Here is a 4226-nt window from a genome sequence, read left to right as displayed (position 1 = left end):
CCCGGCTCAGCTACTCCTCTGAGCTCTGGCTCGAGTCCCACGTGTGAGTACGTTACACCCGGCACCACCCCGGCTACTAGCGGTTTAAGAGCGGTTCTACACCACAAGTCCAAATAGTGGCCAAAGTAGTAAGCTCCGGTCCACAATTTAATCGTCGCCGCAGCGATTCGAACTTGGAACCTTGTGGTTAGAATTGCTGCCCAGTATCACTAGGCTACCACCTTGGTGGCAGGGCTTTTGTTTTCTCTTCCGTTCTTGGCCTCTCTCTTCCGTGGCAGTTTTCCCTCGTCGATCTCCATCTCTCCTCCTTCTCTCCTCCCTTCGCCCATCCATTCTCGGAGACCGCCACCGATCATTCGATTGGCGGTGGTTCGACAGCCTCGGTGTTTCTCGTATCTATTAATCCTTGCAGGCGCCGGCGGCGATTTTAGAGGCGGACGTCGTGGATCGGCTCTCCGATCTCGGATCCAAGAGGATGAGATCCGATCGTGGCCTTTTTATATCGATCCGATCCAAAAAATTCCCGATCTGAAGCCTCGGCTCGTGGGTTTCTTGCCTTACCCCTTTATAGAAGAATCCTTTTATTTTGATGTTTAGAAGGAGAAAGATTATTAGTTTCTCTTGATCTATCTGTCGATTAATTGGAGATGTTGGAGAGGAGCGGCATAATCCATAAGTGTTTTTGTTGTTCTTGTTACCGACCTTTGCCATGTTGGGTGCGCTCGCATGGCAGGTCACAGAAACCCTAATAAAAGCTCCATTTTTTGGTGTTTTATGGGGGAGATCGTACGGGGAATTAATTTTGCCCTGGGGTCTCCCCTTCGTGTTTCTTCGCTCTTGATTTTTTTTTCTTTTGTTTTTCCTTAGTTCTCTCTGCCATCGTTTTTTTTTTCAAAAAAAATCGTATAGAAAGTGCCTCAAGGCACGATCATGTCGTCGATAACATCACTGCAAGAAGAGCTTAACACCCGTTGTAGGTATGAATAGTGATATTAGTTTGGCAATTTTGATATTCTCTAGTTAATAATGAATTGTTTCAAAAGGTGTAAATGCCTGCTGACTCACGTTATTTAGATTTTTTATGTCACATTAGATTCGATGCTACATACTCCTGAGCTAAACGTCCAGGTGGAGGAAATAACTCCGGCGTATAGAAACTATGGGTTTACAGAGAGATCAGTTTCCGGTGGAGCTCAGTTTCCTTTGGAGCATGATTCCTGAAAGCAATGTGCAGAAATTAAAGTTTCGATCCAGTTTATAGATTCCTTTATCATTGCCACTGGTTCAAAATTTCACCTTTCTTACTCTTGTGCTTCGAGTTCAATCCAGAAACAAAGTCGCTAGTCAGGTTTTTCATTCTTTTCTTAGTCCGCCATAATATTCCATTGCGATTGACAGATGTCTTATCGTATGACAGTACAATTTAGTTTAATTTATTTTTTGTCGCCTCACAATTTATTCAACAGATTAGTGATGTTTAGGGACGTTCAAGCCACTGCTTCTGAATCTCCCGATTTTTGTTTGGCCATGCTTCTCCTTGTATGGCAATGCTATAACATGGTGACCCTGAAAGAATTTGAAGGGAAAAAAAAGAGAAGGTAGACTTTGGACGAGTTCTGATGATGTATATATATGTTATGCATCAGATCATGATCTTGGAGTGCTGGAGAAATATTTTAGGTCTCAGCATGCTTTTTTTGTATATACCATGAATGGGTTTGTGAATAGGCGCTGATACAAGAATAATTGATATTCTCTAGGTCATCGGTATTTATCAATGCTTTTACTTGTTATATGCTGTTCTTTTGTGAAAGTCAAATTCTTGTATTGGTTAGTATATTTGTCTCCTATTACTGTGAACTTTTTTTAGGTGTATTTGTTTCTGCAAGTAAGTGGTAGCTGTTTTCTGAATGGTGCCTTTTTCCCCTGTGGCATGAGGTGATGAAGAAATGCACTCTTCTGGTCTGATGAAGCTTTTGCTATTTTTGAGTTACTTGTTTCTGGTTGTCATGTGAAGTCTTTTGTTTTGGTGATTAAAATGAAAATGTTCAGTCCTTTTGTAATTGTAATGACCTTTGCCATGTTGGGTGCGTTTGCTTGGCTGGTCTTAAAGATTTCAATAAAATTATTTCTGGTTTTTTTGGGAGGCTTGTATTGGCAATAATGATATTACCCAGACTCTTTCTTTTTATCACCTGTTTTCCTCCTCCCTTCCCTTCCCCATAGGATTTAAATTTCCATTCTTCACAATCATCACCGTCTGCTATCTACCGAGCACAGAGAAGGAAGCGGATCTTGATTCTCTTCATTCAAGTGATCGCAGGAATATTAGCAATGTTTACCTTTGTGATTGTCAATCATTTATGCTATATAAAATTTTATAGAATTTTCTGTAGCGTAAGCTGTGTATGTTCTGTAACTGTTCCCCTTGATGCGGAGGAAGATAGTTGAAATAGTATTGTCTATATATCATGCTGTTGCGCTTAAGAATTTGCATTGTTGGTTTTGCAAGCTTGTGGTGTTTCATGAAGACTAGGGGGATTACATTGTTATCATCTTTGGGTTCTGGCCTCGCAAGTCTTTAATACTCTATTACTGGATTTGTTTTCATCCAAATTTTGTGAATCCATTATGGATTCCTATATGTTTCAGTTATTGTCCTGTTGCCAGATATTTTTTTTATTTCTATTCAAGCTTTGTAAATCCATCACGAATTCTCAAGTGCCCTAAGTTATTGTATGGATTTTTTTTTTAATTCAAATTTTATGAATCCATCATGAATTCCTAAATCTGCTATATCATTAGCCTGTTAACATCATATGTTTATTTGGTTTCTGAGACTGGAGAAAGCAATCAGAACATATCAATCTGACCACCTTCTGGAGCCTTAGAGGTACTATCGATAATTGATTTGGTCGTCATCTTCTTATTTCTCTTTAGTTGATGAATTTGATTTTAAATTTCTGAAGTACAATAACTGGAGTACAGTGCCTAAACCAAATTTCAACCTGATTTCCTATCTGATTTTACTTACTGTTTTGTTGAGACTCTATAATCTTGAACTGTCTCTTTTATAAGTGGTCTGTTGTATAAATGTTCTAATTTTTTTTTCTGATGGTGAGGGAGATGTTTTCTTTTTGTGTGTGCGAATGATGATATTTTTGTTCTAGTTATTTGATTAGGCTGTTATTGTATTGTTTGCTTAATAGAATGGTAATTTGACATAGGTATGGTGAGTCAATGCAACAATGAACGTTAGTACGTTGGGCTGGTGGCATCTGGACGATGTCCTTCATGGTTCTTCTTAGTTTAAGGTAATCACTGTGACATTGCAAACTTCTGCAACGAGATGTTATTCCTTGTTTGTGGGGGGATGATAAACACTGATTCTCCATGCAGGTACGGTCAGGACGATAGTTGTGGATTGTGGATATGGTCTTATCAGCCTTCCTAGCGTCTTGTGGTCTATTTAATTGTGTCTTCTGGATTTTTTCAAATATCAATCGACTTCTGGGTGGATATAGGACTGGATTATGGGCATAGAGATGGTTGAAAAGACATTGAATGCGATCATACAAGGTGGTTTCTTTAATTGAATTAAGTCATGGATCTCTCAGTGAATTGAATTTCTCACTGGTAAGATATCATTCTTTTCTGATAATTTGGTTCCGGGGATATTATTTGATGTGCATGAATCTTGCTTTAGTATGTTTTTTTTGTGCTATATGATAATATGATTTATTGTGTGAAAGTTGGTCAGTTGATTCATATCTCTAATTGTGTTGAAATGTCTTGGTTATATATGTACATATTTCGTTGCAAACATTCTGCTGGTACGCTCTCAGGACATAAAATCAGATTCCGCTAATGCCCTACGCTGGGAATTCATTTGTGGGAAAAATTTGTTTCCTTGTCCTCGTAGTCATACTGGCTTGCAATTCACGAGGAAGGATTTAGCCAACCTGGAGAAATTATCAGGCGCAGCAACGCCGATGATGGCCATTTTTTTTTCCTTTTTATTGTTTAAGAGATGTGTTGGGATTTCCTACAGAAGGTTCGGAACCCCGAATTTTGGGAACTCCCCGTTTTGGACGGGTGCCGACATACCGAAGATGATGCTTTTGGAAAATTCTTGGAATTCTGGGAACTCCCGACCCGTTCTCAGAATAGGCACGATGTGCATATTTCATTCAAAAATCATTATTTATAAATATATCTTTTAGTTC

At 39.0% G+C, this 4226-nt stretch overlaps 1 long non-coding RNA gene across 4 annotated transcripts; it reads left to right on the top strand.

The window, feature by feature from the left end:
- The first annotated feature begins 232 nt into the window (after positions 1-232).
- On the top strand, positions 233-4226 carry LOC103701922. Of its 4 annotated transcripts, none has more exons than XR_603226.4 (3): positions 233-3314; positions 3400-3636; positions 3846-4226. It is a non-coding gene; the product is annotated as an uncharacterized LOC103701922 (long non-coding RNA). The 4 variants fall into 4 exon arrangements; XR_005512105.1 differs by lacking the exon at positions 3846-4226 and having other exon boundaries at positions 233-1348; positions 1467-3314; positions 3400-3766; XR_005512106.1 differs by lacking the exon at positions 3846-4226 and having other exon boundaries at positions 233-2893; positions 3228-3314; positions 3400-3766.

The sequence above is a fragment of the Phoenix dactylifera genome, chromosome 6 (genome assembly GCF_009389715.1).
Source record: "Phoenix dactylifera cultivar Barhee BC4 chromosome 6, palm_55x_up_171113_PBpolish2nd_filt_p, whole genome shotgun sequence".
Classification (NCBI taxonomy): Eukaryota; Viridiplantae; Streptophyta; class Magnoliopsida; order Arecales; family Arecaceae; genus Phoenix; species Phoenix dactylifera.
Note: the sequence above shows the minus strand (reverse complement) of the source record. Positions and strands in the feature narration are given on the sequence as shown.